We start from the raw sequence: 16,906 nt of genomic DNA, 5'->3' as shown, positions 1-16,906 counted from the left end.
GCCCCTAGCTCAGATTCTGGCTCTGTCACTTGGCTGGGTGACTTGAGCGGTATTCTCCCCTCACCTGGGACATGAAAGTAGGGCTGTCCCGTCTGCGTCTGCAGAGGGGTGTTAAATTGTTAAGGTGAGATTGCAATAAATCACCAAGTCGATCTTAAAGCAAGAGACAGGCCAAGGGCCAGGCTGCTAGTCCACACCCTTCCACCCCCTCCCAGGGTTCGAGCACACCTTTTGTAGTCCAAAACCATATTAACGCATAAGTGGCTGTTGCTATGACTCAAACCATAAACGAACATCATAAGATCTAAAATCATAAGCAATAAAGAGGGTGGGCCAAAACGTCCCTAGTCGAGGACAAGTTAAAGAATGGCTACTAATTTCTAGACAGTCCACCTCTGAAGGGTAGATTGTCCAAGAAAAATGAGAACTGAAGAGGGGACACTTTTACGTTATATAAGAATTGCCATCTGTGTTGCCTAACGTGCTATGCTAGGCAACCGCTCGCTGATGGGTGCAGAGGCGGAGCTTTTCCACGGGAGAAGCATTTCTTACATAATGTGGAGTCTCAGGGCAAAATGGAGTCTGTGTGGTCATTGCCCACACAGCCTGGCCATATCAAAATGAGATGCTACACGTAAAGAACACCTGGCCCAAAATAAGCTATAGTCAATGGCAGCAATTGTTTATCACATCTGCTGAGGCAGAATCTGAATCCAGGTCTGTCTGGCCCCAGCCCCACGGCTCTTGCCTTCCCCTTCCCCAGAATCCTTCCATCTTCTATCTTTGGCCCCTGGGTCTGCCCGTGCATCGTCACCCTCAACAGCTGCCATTTGCACCTGAGTGTGGCCTTTCTGAGTGCTCCTCAGATCAAGTTCTCTGGGTGTTAAAGCTCTATTCCATCAAATAGGATCCCATCAGCCTGGGAGAGGCCATGTCTTCTGGATGGCTCCAAAAGAGCACTCCACCATGCTAAAGGCTCCGAAAAGTCCTGCTGCGGACCTTTCTGCTTCCCCAAGGCACATCCAAGCTCATTCGACCACAGAGACCAGTGCGCGGAAAGCCCATCTCGTCTCAAGGGATATCCATGTTAGGAACATTGTCTGGAAGCACAGCCGTGGCCACCCTCTCAGCCTGCTCTGCAGAACCCGAGGCCTTGAGCCCACCTCAGTTTGACCTTGGGTCCAGTGTCATCCTGCCTGGGGCACTGGTTGCATCTAGGGGGCCAGTGCCCAGAGCTGAGGGTGCAACATCTGTCTCCTCAGGCCAGCGAGATAATCCTGGAGATCAAGAAGGCCTTTGAGGAGAGCCTGAGCATGCTGAAGTGGATGGATGAGGACACCCAGAAGTCAGCCAAGGAGAAGGTAAGGCCGCCCAGGAGCTTGGGCACCCAGGCTTCCTGCACCGGGTAAGAGCAGCAGAGAGAGAGCAGGGCTAGGAGAGGCCAGCCTGTCCCCTGGGCACGCATGGATGCTGTCCTGCCTTGTGACCAGTCTAGCAGGCCTGGGGGACAGCCTGAAGCCCAGTGTCACACATCTCTTGGCTGAAGGTGGACAGGCAGAAGAGCACGCGCAAGAGAGGTGGACCAAGCCACTGTGGTGCCCGCTCCCTCCACAGCTCCCAGTTCCCCAGCGGTGGGGGATGGAGCCTCAGAACCTCATCACCTGCCAAAGGTTCCAACCCTTGAATTTTGGGGACACATTTGGACCATAGCAGCTTCCCTTGGGGAAGCAACATTTAATCAGAAACCCAAAAGATTAACTGGGGGCTGGGGTGGTGGCTCAGCGGTAGAGCACTCGCCTCACCTTTGTGAGGCACTGGGTTTGATCCTCAGCACCACATAAAAGTAAAAAAAAAAAGATATTGTGTCCACCTAAAAAAAAATAAATATTTTTTGTTAAAAGATAAGTTAGGCAAGGAGAGAATGTTTCCAAAAAGAGATGTGAAAGTCCTAAGTGGGGAGGTGCCTGATCCCCCGCCCCTTGACCTGACCCTGAGCCCAGAGCCCACAGAGCTGGGGCCAGCAGGCCAGCATCGCAGGTGCTCAGTTCTGTGTCCCTCCCATCTAGGCGGACGCCATCTACAACATGATAGGCTACCCCAACTTCATTATGGACCCCAAGGAACTGGACAAAGTGTTCAGCGACGTGAGTGGCTTACGCCCTGCCATCCCAAGTGCCCACTTGGGGAGGGGCCAAGGTGGGCGGGACGCCCAGGGCTTCTGGAGGCAGGGAGGCTGACCTGGCATCATGACAGCCATCAGGGGATTAGCTCAGTGGGAGAACGCTGGCCTCGCATCATGACTCCAACTGGTTCAACCCAAGCACTACATAAAACGGGGGGGCAGGGGGGCTGGGGTTGGCTCAGTGGCAGAGTGCTTGCCTGGGTTCGAGCCTCAGAACCACATTAAATAAATAAATAACTAACTAACTAACTAAATAAATAAATAAAGATATTATGTCCATCTACAACTAAAAAAAATTTTTTTAAAAAAAAGGTCTTGGGGAAGCAGATCCTAAAAGGTGCAGCACCACCTGACCCTGACTGAGCCCAGAGCCCATAGGGCTGGGGTCAGCTGGCCAGCATCATGGCCCTAAAACACCACGAGGTGGGTAGAAATGTGAAGCCCCTCATACCCCCATTCCTGCTCCAGAGCGGCCACCTGTCTTCAGGGTTGTACCCCAACCTCCTCAGAGAAAACTTGGACCTCAAATTTTGACCTTGAGATGGGGATGGGAACGAGGAGGCAGCCATCCCAAATGCACGGTGACACTCCACTGAAGCAGAGGGGGATTGCTGCCTCCCTGCTGCCAGAACCTTCGGCACATCACCCCTTTAAGTGGGTTGTGATTTTGCCCCAAATGATAGTTTCCTATCTTCTCATGAGTGAAATTTCTGAAATTCAGGCATTTTTGAAATTATAATAACCTCTCATCATAGTTCTATTTAAAACCTAAGACTATTAAAATTACTTCTGAGAATAGGAGACTCATTCCACAGCCATGTTTCTTGAGAATAATTTCAGACACCCCACGGTCATCATGGTGCGAGACCCAGAGTCTCCTGGAGATAGCTCAGGCAGGGCCCACAGCACAGGGGCCTACCTCTGAGGGCCCAGTGTTTTATCGAAGCCCTTGGGTACACCGTAAATATCTGAAGTGGACCTGGGGGAGGGCTTTGTACCTGTCAGGAGCTGAGAGGCCTTTCCCAGGGATAGGGGTGTGATAACACCTGTCCCCTGACATTTCAGAGCTAGATTCCAGCGTGGTTCATTAAATCTGTGCTGTCCAATTTGTTAGCTACCAGCCATGGGGTCTATTTAATTCATCAAAACTTAAGTTAATTAAAATTTAATTACACTAGCACATTTGAGATGCTCGGTAGCCACCTGTCACCAGAGTCTACCATATTGGCCAGGGTGGGTATAGAACACACAGAGAACACACCCATCGTCACAGTCCTGTAGGACAGTGATGGAGATACTTCTTGCCCAAGGGAACCACTGCTGGGGCATGCTGCAGCACTGTGACACTGTCAGGCGCCTGAAGGAGACAGTTGTTGCTGGGCCCAGCAGGTTAGAGGCCTCCAGAGGGGCGGAGCCTGCAGCTCCGAGCCCACACTCTGGCCCTGGGCCTGCCGACCCATCCCTTCACCTCTGAGGGGTCTGAGTTTCTGAGTTTCCTCTGGGCATGCTCCCAACCTGTGTCTCTGCTTCTTTCTTCAGTACACGGCAGTTCCAGACCTCTACTTCGAGAACGCCATGCGATTTTTCAACTTCTCATGGAGGGTCACCGCTGACCAGCTCAGGAAAGCCCCCAACAGAGACCAGTGAGTCCCCCAGGCCCAGCCAGGAAGGCCTTGGTTCCCCACCATAGGGATGCACCCTGCTGAGCTTGCCTTCTCCACCCACTGTCAGGTGCCAGGTGTGACTGTCACAGAGGCCCTCTTTTCAAATTAAGAAACCAAAAGCCGCTGGGTGTGGTGGCACATGTCTGTAATCCTAGCAGCTCTAGAGGCTGAGGCAAGGGGATCGCAAGTTCAAAGCCAGCCTCAGCAACGGAGAGGCGCTAAGCAACTCAGTGAGACCCTGTTTCTAAATAAAATACAAAAGAGGACTGGGGATGTGGCCCAGTGGTCGAGTGCCTCTGAGTTCAATCCCCAGAACCCTCTGCAAAAAAAGCCAGAGTAGAGCCCATCCTGGCCCCAGTCTGTGCCGCAGTGCCCAGCCTGTTGGCAGAGTGAAGGCCTGGCACCACATCCCAGCTTCATGGCCTCCGCATTCAGAGCCTTCATTTCATTATCTTCGAAGTAGAAGGGAAGGGAACTGATTCTGGGGTCATTGAAGCAATCCAGTGTGGGAACTGGGGAGAGCCAGGCCCTGAGAGGAGGCCCTCCGCATGGGTGAATGTCCCATAACTCCTCACAAACAGGAGCGGTGGTTTCTCCCACTGTCTCCCTGAGAGCTGGGGAAGGTTCTAGATGGGCGCTGATAACCAAGCACATGAACACACTGCAAATCCCACTGTGCATCAGTGTCCCTTAGGGAGCAGTTTCAAAAATATTCTCCTAGGATGAGGGTGTAGCTCAGTGGTAGAGTACAGCCTAGTACTTGAGACCCTGGGTTCCCTCCCCAGCACTGCCAAAAATGTGGGTGTGGGTGTGGGGGTTGCCTCCTGATGTTTTTTTTTGTTGTTGTTGTTATGGTGGTGTTTGGTTGTGGGGGCTTTTGCAGCGGGGGTAGGGAGTTCCTGGGGATTGAACCCAGGAGGGCTTCATCACTGGGCTAAATTCCCAGCCCTGTTTTATTTTTTATCTTGAGACAGGGTTTGACTAAGTTGCTGAGAGCCTCACTAGGTTGCTGAAGTTGGCCTTGAACATGTGATCCTCCTGCCTCTACCTCCCAAATTGCTGGATTACACTTAGGCACCACTGCACCTGGCCATAGCCTAACTTCTACCCCAGATCTTAAGTCAGAATAATCTGGAGAAAGACGCTTCTTTTTAAAATGGTCTCCCCAGGAAAGTTAGATGTAGTCAGCCGGGTACTAGTCCCTCCACTCCTGAAACAGGATAAATCTTACCAAAAGTCAGAACGAGTCCTCTTTGCCTCTGGCGCCCTCTTGTGGGCAATGGAGGTTCAAACATCCTTTTCCTCCAAGTTTTCCATTGTCAACCAGGGTCCCCCTAACAAACAAGAAGGTAGGTGGGCCTTCGCCTTCAGAATATGGCACAGACACTACTGCCAATTTACCTGGCTTTTTAAATTTTAGATTAAAATTTTTCACTTAAACTTGTCTTCTAGCCAGACACAGCAGTATTCATCTACAACCCAAGCTACGCAGGTGGCTGAGGCAGAAGGCCTGAATTGCCAGCCTAGGCAATTTAGCAAAGTAAAAAATAAGGGCAAGGGATGAAGCCCAGTGATAGAGCACCCCTGGGTTCAGTCCCCAAGGAAGGAAAGATTAATGCAGTGTGGAAAATCTGAACCAGTCGTGGTGGTGCACACCTGTAATCCCAGTGGCTCAGGAGGCATGGGCAAAAGTTCAAAGCCAGCCTCAGCAAAAGTGAGGTACTAAGCAACTCAGTGAGACCCTGTCTCTAAATACAATACAATATAGAGCTGGGCTGAGGCTCAGTGGTCATGTGCCCTGAGTTCAATCCCCATTAGCCTCCTTGCCCCCCCACAAAAAAATACAATATAAAAATCTGAAAACTTATCCATGAACTTTTCATACCCTGTACACTAAAATCATTGATCTGTCTTGCACTTTTTGGATTTTTTACATAATTATGGCCTCATGCATTGGTCCTTTGGAAAATAGCGTTTTGCCAGGCATGGTAGCACACGCCTGCAATCATAGCAGCTAAGGAGGCTGAGTCAGAGGGATCATGAGTTCAAAGCCAGCCTCAGCAACTTAGCAAGGCCCTAAGCAACTCAGCAAGATCCTGTCTCTAAATACTATATTAAAAATGGCTGAGGATGTGGCTCAGTGGTTACACACCCTGGGTTCAGTCCCCAGTATGAAAAAAAACAGAAAAGAAAAAAAAATTGTGGTTCCACTAAGATTTACAGATTTTTCACTCTCATATGCTGCAGCCAAAATTTTTTTTTCACATTAGTTAACATCATAGTTGACCTCCTGAGAAAAGTCTTAAAGTACTATCAAATTCATGATGGTCAATACAAGTTTTCCAAAATTATAATTTTTCTTTAAAACTTTAGTTTTTTTGAAACCTCAGATTTTTATCATTGGTAATAAATGACAAAATGTGAATTTTTCCCCTGAGGTGCTAAGCTTCCCTTTTCATTTTCAAGAACATGTCTGCCTAGTTGCCCAAGTCCAAAATTCCATGGCTGGTCAGTCATCCAAAGAGGATGAGAGAGGCCTGAAGCACCACGTGGGTATTTCCCCATTGGTCACAAGGGATATTAAAGACTGGTACTTGGGGGCCGAGATTTAATGGAATTAATAGTTAGGCTACTTTTTCCTGGGTGTTGTCAATGAAAATGACTGGCTGGTTTGTTTTGGTTGGAGCACCTTCTGGGGAAGGAGAGGTGGCCGCTAGGACTTGCCTGGCTCCCTGCCTAGGTGGCAGCAGTGTCATCCACAGTTGCTTTTGTACCATGATACACATCTCAACACGTGGCAGAGGCAAAGTGTCTCAATGTTATAATGAAGATAGTTTTGACATCATAAACCAGAGGATCTTGGGGACTGTCCACAGACCACACCTTAGAACAGTTTCTAGACACATTTCAAGCCTCAAAAATAACCTCAGTTCAATATCTGATGGTCCCTCTTGCTGTCTGTGAGCGCCTTGGTGTGGCACCCTCTGAGGTGACATCTCTGATTATAGACATTCAGGTGTTTTCTAGTTTCCCCCTCAGAAACAGTGCTGCCCGATGTCCTTGTGCTGACTTGGGCCCGGGGTCAAGGAGAACCCACTGGAGTTCCACTCCGCCCACCTCCTGGGCTCTCTCGCACCTGTTGCTTGCAGGTGGAGCATGACCCCGCCCATGGTGAATGCTTACTACTTGCCTACCAAGAATGAGATCGTGTTTCCGGTTGGGATCCTGCAGGCGCCCTTCTACACCCGCTCCTCGCCCAAGTAGGCCATCTCTGGTACTGGTGCCCCGATGGGTTCCCCGCCCCTTAGCCAGCCCTGTGTCTGCAGCTGACCCTGACAGCCATCTTACTGAGCCATCTGCGCCCCGGTGGCAAGGTGGCCTAGAATTGCAGCGTCGTGGGTGCAGAGCGCAGCATCCCCCGTCCCCTGCTTTCCCTCCAGGGGTCTCTGGGGCCGAAAGCTCCTGCAACCAGGGAACATGGCACAGTTGTGCAGTCAAGAGCCCCATGTGGGAAATACTGCTGTGACGGTGGCTTAGAGCAGTCACAGCCAAGGAGTTGGCGGGTGAGGGCACTGTCTTAGAAGCTGGACTCCTGGGATGACCGTGTGGAGCTTGGGAAGAGATGCTGGCCCATTCCCAGGCTCCGTTTGCTTTAAAGCTTAACTGCTAGTCTGTGGGAGGGGACAGTGATCCTCTAGAGTGTCCAGCACGTGCATGTCACCCACAGGGCACAGCTGGCTCCCTTAGACTGCCCAGCCTCTCACTGTCTCCAGGGCTGTGTCCCACAGAGCCCCGAGAGACTCTGCTACATCTCAGGCCCAAGAAGTGAGGGCCACATGACAGGGCAGGAGCCAGAGGCCTTGTTCTCACTTTGCGTTTCTCCCTCCAGGGCCTTAAACTTTGGTGGCATTGGTGTCGTTGTGGGCCATGAGCTGACTCACGATTTTGATAATCAACATACAGGTTCCTTGGGGTCCTTCCAGACAGAGCCCATCAGCTTCTTAGCCCCACTGCCTCTGCTCCCTGGGACTTAGCTTTGGAGAGAAGGACCAGAGTCTAAACCCTGGCTCAGCCGCTTGCCAAATGCTCTCAACTCGGCAAGTTACGTCATTCTCCAAGCCTCCTTATCTGCAAAATGGGTGCAACAGATCCAGGTGGGGGTGGAGAGGATCGTGTGAAGACTATAGCAAGCACCTTCTGCAGGGTGCTGGGTGCTCGGTGGAAAGTGGGAATCAGAGATGTGGAAGTCACACCCTCCTCAGCAGCTAATGTCCAGGGTCTTCCTCAACTGCCCCCTCTTGGGGACAAGAAGGAAGTGGCAGAGACCCTGGAGACCAGGCCTGTCATGTGCTTCTGATTCTGTCAACTCCACTGGCCCCTTGCTGGCCTCCATTCCTTGGGATCCGAGGCCCTTGGCCAGTGGAGATCCACCCCGCGCCTCAAGCCTTTGCACAGCCACTCGGCCGCCTGCCTGGCCACTTTCCCCCACCCTCTCCCACTCGGTCTGGCCCGTCCTCTGGCCAGCTGATGGGCATCCTGTCCCTGTGCAGGCTGGAGGGTGGGGGTCAGACAGAGGAACCCACTTGTCACTGGGAGGGAAGAAGAGCGATAGCAGGGACAGGTCCCACGGTGCCACTCCTGCACTCTGACCACAGGGCGGGAGTATGACAAGGACGGGAACCTCCGGCCCTGGTGGAAGAACTCCTCGGTGGAGGCCTTCAAGCAGTAGACGGAGTGCATGGTGGAGCAGTATAGCAGCTACAGCGTGAATGGGGAGCCCATGAACGGCCGCCACACCCTTGGGGAGAACATCGCAGACAACGGGGGCCTGAAGGGGGCCTATCGGGTGGGTCTGCTCCCCCTGTGCATCTGTCCAGGTCCACATCTGTCCAGATGCCTCATCAGTAGGTCAGCGTAGAGATGCCTGGCAAACTGCAGGAGTGATGTGCCTCAGTTTCCTCATCTGTCGGTGGGGGTGGGGAGGACGAGAGCAATGACTGTGGATGCAGAGCCTGAGGCGGGTGCCCAAGGCCTTCTGCTCGGAGACCACCTGCCTGAGAGACCCGGGAGAGAGCCAGGGTGGGGTCCACCTGCAGAAATGGCCCCTTCTTACCTTTGAGGGGGAACCCACTGCCAGGTAGGGCAGCAGAGTCCAGTTGGGCACTGAGCACAGAGCCAGTTCTGGGTTCTGATCCTAGTCTAGAGTAAGTGGCTACCATCTGAGCTCATTGGCTTGGCTCTGAGCCCCTGACCTGCACCCTCAGGTAGCCAGAGGTGAAAGCAAGTGACTCTCATACAGGTCCCAGCCCAAGAGGCAGCCTGGCAACTCACCAAGGAAAAAGGGCCAGGGGCAGGGGGTGGTGGAAGGAGTAGAAAGCAAGGGCCTCTGTCACTGAGAAAGAAGCTTGGTTCTATTCTGGTGACAGTGGGAGCCACTACAGGGTCAAACAGGAGACATGATATAAATCCTTCTTTAAGGCAGGTCTGCAAGCCCGCAGCCCATGGGCAAATCCAGCCCCAGCCTGTCCCTGTAGGTTTGGGGGACCTGGCCACACTGTGTCCACAGGTTGCCTGTGGCTACTTTTGCACTCTGAACGCAGAGGAGGATAGTTCAACAGGGACTGGTAGCCCCAAAGCTGAAACATCTACTCCGGCCCTCACAGAGGAGGTCTGCCAACACTCACCCTAGATGGTTTGCCACATGAGGAGGGGACCAGGCTTGTGTCCTTGGTTCCTCTGAGTCAGGGCGACCCTTTGGAAGCTGTTGTGTAGTTAACCAGGCAAGAGGCCCTGTGGAACAGGGGGAAGGGTGAGGAGGGTCAGATTTGGGGTGTTTGACTTGGCTGGAAGAGTTGGGGGGCACTCTGGGTTTTGAGCCTGAGTAACTAGGAGGGTGGTGGTGCCATCGTATGGTGGCAGGTCTGGTGAGGGTACGTGTGTGTGTGACTTATTCCTTCTTTGCCATGCTGAGTTGGATGTGACCTTGGGTGTCCTGCTAAGGCAGTTGAATATCCAGATCAGGGAAGAGGCTGGTGCCAAAGTGCACATTGGAGAGCCATCAGCATTGTATGGCGTTTTAGGCCTTGGGGTCAATTGTACTCCCCCTTAGGGAGGGAGCAGAGAAAGAGGAGGGATCCTCCAGGCTGAGCCGAGGCCCAGACCCCAGAAACCAGCCCCGGCCTGCACACTAGCCCCTCGCCCCTGTGTCTTGGCTGCCCTCAACCTTTGGCCTTCTCTCCTCCCAGGCTTACCAGAATTGGGTAAAGAAGAATGGGGAGGAGCAGACCTTGCCCATGCTGGGTCTTACCAATGACCAGCTCTTCTTCCTGGGGTTTGCACAGGTGAGTTCATTAGGGGAACAGGTATAGGTCCCCTCCGATCACCAGCTCCCTGACTCATCAGACCATCTTCAGGTCATTACCCTGTGAGGAGGTGAGCTTCCTGTCATTAGAGAGATTCAAGGAAGGGCAAAGAAAAAATACTAGTATCCTGTATGTGGTGGAGTAGGCCCCTCCTGGTTCTGGGGTTCTAGAAACTTCTTAACATAGCCAGACACGGTAATGCATGCCTATAATCCCAGCTCCTTGGGAAGCTGAGACAGGAGGATCACAAGTTCGAGGTCAGCCTCAGCAACTTGGCAAGACCCTATCTCAAAATAGAAAATGAAAAGGGTTGGGATGTAGCTCAGTGAGAGAGCAATCCTGGGTTCGGTCCCCAGAACCGGGGGAGAAAGAAATCAAGACCCATCAGGTCGGCACTTGAGTTGGCCTTCAGTTGATTCCCAGAGCTGCTTCTCGAGAGAGTGTCCTGCCCAGGAAAGAGGAGATCTGGACTAAATCCAAGATTTGTAAAGTAGAGTTTGGGCAGAATCCCAGCCTGGTACGTTGGCATCAGACAGAGACCCGGCTCTGGCTGAAGAGACACAGCTCGGTGACACCTGCGTCAGAGAGGGGCACGGGCGCACACCAGCCTCCCCTCCAACCCACCCACGGGCCTTCCTGACTTCTTGGGGTGTGAGCACCAGGCGAGGGCTCATTCCACCCCTGTACAGTGACCCCAGCTTCTCCCCCTTGTTCCCTCAAAGGTCTGGTGCTCTGTCCGTATGCCCGAGAGCTCCCACGAAGGCCTCATCTCCGACCCCCACAGCCCCTCCCGCTTCAGGGTCATCAGCTCCCTCTCCAATTCCAAAGAGTTCTCAGAACACTTCCACTGCCCCCTTGGGTCACCCATGAACCCTCGTCACAAATGTGAAGTCTGGTAAAGGGCAGAGCACAGAGAGCCAAGACAGAGGAGAGAAAGGGGCTGAGGACGAGCCCCGAGGGGAGGCTGCCGAGTCCGCCCCTCCTTCCAGCCCCTTGGCCGCCCAGGGACCCTTCCCCGAACTGGAGGGTTTGCAGCCGGCACTGGGCCAGGTGGGGGTCCTTCACATACCCGAGTTGCTCCCCTGTGCAGACCGGCATCCCAGCGTGCACCAGCTCCAGCGGGCATTTGGGTATCGGGCTGGTGGCTCACCAGGCCTGGTCCCCACAGTGACAAGGGCCAGGGGACACAGCCCCCTCGCCCACATCCAGCACCACATAGACCACAATTACCACTGTGTCAAATGCTTTAAGATATATTTTTTGGGGGAACTATTTTTTAAACATTGTGGAATACACTGGAAATCTTCAGGGAAAAATGCATTTAAAACACTTTTTTTTGCATGAAGGATTGTTATATTTATTATGTTTTCTTTTTTTTTTCCTAAATAACTTGTGGACAAGAAAGCCCCACTGATTTACCCCCTCACTGCAAGGCTGGGCTGAGGCAGGGACACATACACACCTGCCCCAGGCCACTAAACAAATCCTCTGACTGTGGTGACTACTGCATGGCCACCCACAGACAGGAAATGTGGGAGCCAGGCAGAGGCCCAGTTCAGGGCCAGCTGCTCTCAGCTTGCTGCCCCTGCCCCCAGAGTTCAACCATGGAAACCCCAACAAGGAAGATCTCAGCCCCACATTCACAGCAGGGACTCATGGCTATGGCAGATGAAGCCAGGTCAGGGTCCCCAGCATAGTCTGAGGGCACCCAAGCGCCCTGAATCTGGAGCACAGGGCCCTCCAGCACCAGATGCACGCAGCTGCCCATAGACCTTCTCTTTTGGCCCTTCCTCTTCGGGTCACCCCGTGGGACGTGTTGCTTCTCTGTAGCAACCCCCCAACCCAGCCATTCTGGGCTCTGCCTTGCAGGATCCCTCTCCCCCAAGGGAAGGAGGAAAGAGACTGCCGTTCTTGTCTCCAGAAGGGTCCAGATCCTCCCCTGAGCTCCGTCCTCAGCCCCCAGCCTGGTCAGCTTCCAGACCAGTTCTCTAGTGCCTTATCTGAGGCTGCGGCCTGGGCCGTGCTGAGGAGATGACCCCTGCCCCAGCGGCTCCTGGCCTCCTCAGTGGAGCCCCCAAGTGTCCTGATTAGAACCCAAGGCCATACTCCCACTCCTGATGCTCACAGGGCCACCCCTCAGCCCCCAGGAGCTCTGGCCTGCAGGACTGTGGCCCTGGGTAGTAGAAGGTAGATGCTGCTGCCCTCACCCTGCGCTCCAGCCATCAAGGCCCCCTGGTTTAGATCAGGACGGCCCCTGCAGCTGGACAGGCTCCCCTCCTTAGACAGGAGGCTAAGGGAAGGGTTCCTCAGCGCAGTCTGGCCCATGAAGTCAAGAGACCAAGAAGGTCACCCCTTCCTAGAGGCCACAGCTCCTTCCAACAGCGGATGCTCAGGCTTCACCAGGTAGGTGGACCCAACTGCAGCCGCACAGCAGCTCCTGTGGAGAGACCAGGCCCTGCCCCATGGCGCGCCCCTTACCGAGGAAGCCTTGTCCAAGAGGCACAGACAGCTCGGGTCAGCAGGAGGCTTGTGAGTGGGCTCCAGGTGAGGCCCCTGTTCCTCACAAACAAGTTCAAGGCCTGGGAGCTCTTTGGAAGAAAGAAAAGAAGGAACCAGGGAAGGAGCTAGAGCCAGCCACCTGGGAGGTGAGCCTTTTCCGTCCCTGCGCCTCCCTTTGCCTCCGCCGCCCCACCCTCCTGCCTTCCCCAAGGAAGGGTGGTCCAGGAAACTGTCACTACTACCAGCCAGACACAAGTGTCTTGGGCTGGAGTCTAGCCAGAGGGAATGGAGATGGCACTCCCCGTCAAAATGTGCGGGGCAGGGGGAGAAGTCCAGGCCCACGCAGAGGCAGCGTCCCCACTCCCATTGCCCCTCCACAGTGTCAAGGCCAAGGGGAGATGGGCAGCTGCACTCCCAAGACCAGGGGAGCCTCGGGCTTGCTTCTCTGTGGGCACATGGGTGTGGGGTTTGGAGGTGGGAATCTATTTTTTGTATTATGTTTCGTGCTACTGTAGTTTTGTGTGGCACTATTGTAATTAAAATAAAGTACTTGTATCGAGAGCCACTTGTGTCTGAGTGTCCTTCCAGGATGCTGTGCATCCTTTGGAACCACAAGAAAGCCCCAGCCAGCCCAGAGCGGCCCACCCTAGCCTCACTAGGAAGAGGCTTTGGACCCTGAGGAACAGCTGGAGCTTCCTCCTGCCTGCACCCACCTAGCCGGCACCCCCACAGCCAGCCGGGCTTCATGGGCAGGCTTGTATGCACCCCCTACCCGTGAGAATGATGCATCTCATGGCCTGGGCCCAAGGGGCTCCCTGGTCAACGTCATCTTTTCATTATCTCAGAGCAAAAGAGTTTCTGGATCTCAGATGCTTGGGCAAGGCAGGCAGGAAATTCAAAGAGGTCCAAAAAACAGCCTCCGCTGGCTTTTACATGTGTTCTTCCTGCTGCCTGGAATGTTCTGACTTCCCCACCTGGTGAACTCCTACCATCCTTCAGTGCCCCATTCACCATCACCTCCTCTAGGAAGCTTCAGGTCTGCATGGAGGGGGGCTCACACAGGCTTTCCTCTCCTTCCAGAGGGTATTAGTTTACTAGGACTGTTGTAACTAGGTACCACAAACACGGTGGCCTACACGACAATTGAGGTGTTGGCCCCCCAAGTCTCTGGGGTTACGGGTGTGGGTCACCAAGCCCAGCCTGACTCTACCTGTCTTTAAAAGGAGTAGGTCATTTCTCTGTTTCTCTGGCTATAAGACCTACAATGTACTCTCTTCTTCTGTCTTTGTAACCGTCAGGTATGGGCGACAGTGAGGATGCCAGAGAGAGTGATATGCTTTGAGCTCAGATTGTCCCCATGAGGTGCGAAGGGGCCTGCGAGGCCCATAGGCCCCAGTGTCTCTCTCCGGGGCAGCTGGGAGAGCCCCCTCCCCTCCTCCTCTTGTCCTAAGGAGAGCAGCCTGTTAAAAGAGCAGGTCCCTCTCTGTCACTGGCTCCTACCTCTTGTGTTTGACCCTGTTGTGTCCTGTTTGTTTTGTCTGGGGCAGTGCCGGATTAACCAGGCCTCAGGCTGCAAGCGCCCCACTGAGCCACACCCCAGGCCTCCAGCTTCTTTCTGGAGCCCAAACAGGCCAAGCCCTTTCCCACTGAGGCTCTGGGTCCCTTTTATCCTTCAGGCTGGAATGTTCTCTGCACAGAGGGCACACCCCTCCCCAGCAGGATGGATGCATGAATTCTGTTTAGACCTGCCATGAGTCACGTGCCTATTGGAGTGCAGCCATGTGCAAGAGTTCTCACCCACCTCCCCTGGAGCTCACAGTCTGTGGGACAGAGAATTTCTCAGCCCTGATGCTCAGAGGAGGTGTCATTTGGGGACACTGGGTTGCAGGGCAGGAAGTGGCTGAGTTGGGTTCTGAGCCCAGGCCACTCTCTTGGAAAACATGAGAAGCCGCTAGAAACAGAATGCCCCAGGGATGCCACGTGTGCAGAACACGCATGCGCGTACACACACACACACACACACACACACACACACACACACACACACACACACACATGAAGGCACAGGATGGAGGAGCTGGCTGCTGCCCACCCTTTTCCCAAGAAGGGAGCTTTTAGCCACCCTTCCCCCAGCCCTGGGCCTTCAGATGCCCTCCCTCCAGACAGGCCACCTCCCAGGGACTAAGGACAGGCTCCTTCCTCCCCCGGCTGGGGTCCCAGCGCCCCTTGCCGTTCCCATCTTCCTAGATCCTCGCCCAACCTTGTTCTCCCCCCCAAGCAGGACTTGAAACCCCAGCCTGGCCCTTCAGACTTCACCCGACACATGTGGAAACATACAGGATGTAACTTGGGAACAGCTGGAAAAAGTAAGCAATCTGTAACAATTGTGTAAGCAGAAGGGCCTGCAGAGGCCTCTGAAAGGGTGTGGGAGCAGGGGGTTAGGACAGACTTTAAACTTGTAAAGAGTTTGGTCCACTGAAGAGCCCAACCAGAACTTGGAAAACCTCAGAAGAGAAAACTGACAAACTTTACCAAAGACCGTCAGAGAATACCCTTGAGCACCCTGCCGGTGGGCAGAAAATTCCAATGTAATATTCAATGCCAGCTCTCCCAAAATTAATGTGTGATTTCAGCGTACTCTCAGCCAAAACCCCAAGATCATTTTGCATAGAATTTGACGAGCTGCTTCACATGAAAGGGAAAAAGCACAATCAGGACAATTCTGAAAAAAAAAAATTTGAAACAACAAAGGAGCTATATTCCATATGTAAATATTTATAAAGCAATGGTAAATGAGAGCTGCTGTAGGTTAGGAACAGGTACCAAACTGGAATAGACCAGAAGCCAGAGACAACCCTGCACATATATAGGAATTAGTGTAAGATAGAGGAAGCTCTTCGTGAGTGGAGAAATGAACCATTTAATAAATGGTGTTGGGGGATTCATTTGAGAAAAAATGAATTTAGATGGAATTCCTTCCTACTGTGTACATCAGTAAGTTCTCTATGCATTAGAAACCTAAACAGACTAAAATTATAAATGTATTAGATAAAATATAACAATCTGTTTATAACTTTGGATTAGCAAAGCCACCTTTATTTAGCATTTATTGTTACTGTAATTGGACACACAATACCTGTATTTCTTTTTCTTTTTTTAAATAAAATACCTTTATTTTTAATTTTTTTATTTTTATATGGTGCTGAGAATTGAACCCGGGCCTTGCACATGCTAGGCGAGTGCTCCACCCCTGAGCCACAACCCCAGTTCCTCTTTATTTCTTTCATGTGGTGCTGAGGATGGAACCCAGAGCCTCACATGAGCTAGGCAAGCGCTGTACCACTGAGCCACAACCTCATACCAGCAAAGCCACCTTTTAAAAACCACAAAAAGAAAAACATAAAGAAGATAAACACATTTGGCAATACCGAAATTTCGTTCTTTTATAAACCAAGGTACCACAGGGCACGGGATGCAGCTCAGCGGTAGAGCGCCTGCCTAGCATACTGAAGGTGCTGGATTCAACCCCCAGAATCACCAAAAAAAGAAAGAAAAAGAGATATCCAGAAATAAATGAGAAATAAAAAAAAATTCCCCTATCCTCTGACCACCATTCACAAAGGAGGGAAGCTTAAAATGGGAATTCTCCTCAAGAAATGGGCTGGGAGAGGGCCAATCACAGTCCCCAAAACACAGGTACAGACAGGGAGGTGGACCCGGGGTGTGGCTCAGTTCTAGAATGCTTGCCTAGCATTCTGGAAGAACGCAAGTTCAAAGCCAGCCTCAGCAATTTAGCACTAAACAACTCAGTAAGACCCTGTCTCTAATAAAATACAAAACAGGACTGGGGATGTGGCTCAGTGGTCGAGTGCCCCTGAGCTCAATCCTTAGTATCCAAAAGAAAAAAAAAATTAAACTTAATAATAATTTAATTATTTACATGCTCATTTAAATGTGTTCCATATACATATGTTCAATTTTTTATGATTCTAAACAGACTGATTTTTCAGAAATTCTTTTAAATTTTAAATTATTTTTACATCTAGAATCAAGTGAAACATATTTTAAATACTGGACTTAGTTTTCTTCCATCCTATGGAGGTTCATGAAGCAAGAAGTTAATCTAGTTAAAATAAGTAAATAGTAAAAAATAGTAAAAAGAGTAGTTTGCTGGTCTGGCACAGTGGCACAAGCCTATA

The 16,906-nt window shown here is 52.1% G+C and overlaps 1 pseudogene; it reads left to right on the top strand.

Moving 5' to 3' along the window:
- The window catches only part of LOC144370523 (endothelin-converting enzyme 1-like), a 37,626-nt pseudogene extending 24,358 nt beyond the window's left edge, over positions 1-13,268 (top strand).
- Positions 13,269-16,906: the final 3,638 nt, after the last annotated feature.

Source organism: Ictidomys tridecemlineatus, chromosome 14, assembly GCF_052094955.1.
Source record: "Ictidomys tridecemlineatus isolate mIctTri1 chromosome 14, mIctTri1.hap1, whole genome shotgun sequence".
Lineage (NCBI taxonomy): Eukaryota > Metazoa > Chordata > Mammalia > Rodentia > Sciuridae > Ictidomys > Ictidomys tridecemlineatus.
The sequence above is the reverse complement of the archived record's forward strand: the minus strand, read 5'-3'. Positions and strand labels throughout refer to the sequence as shown.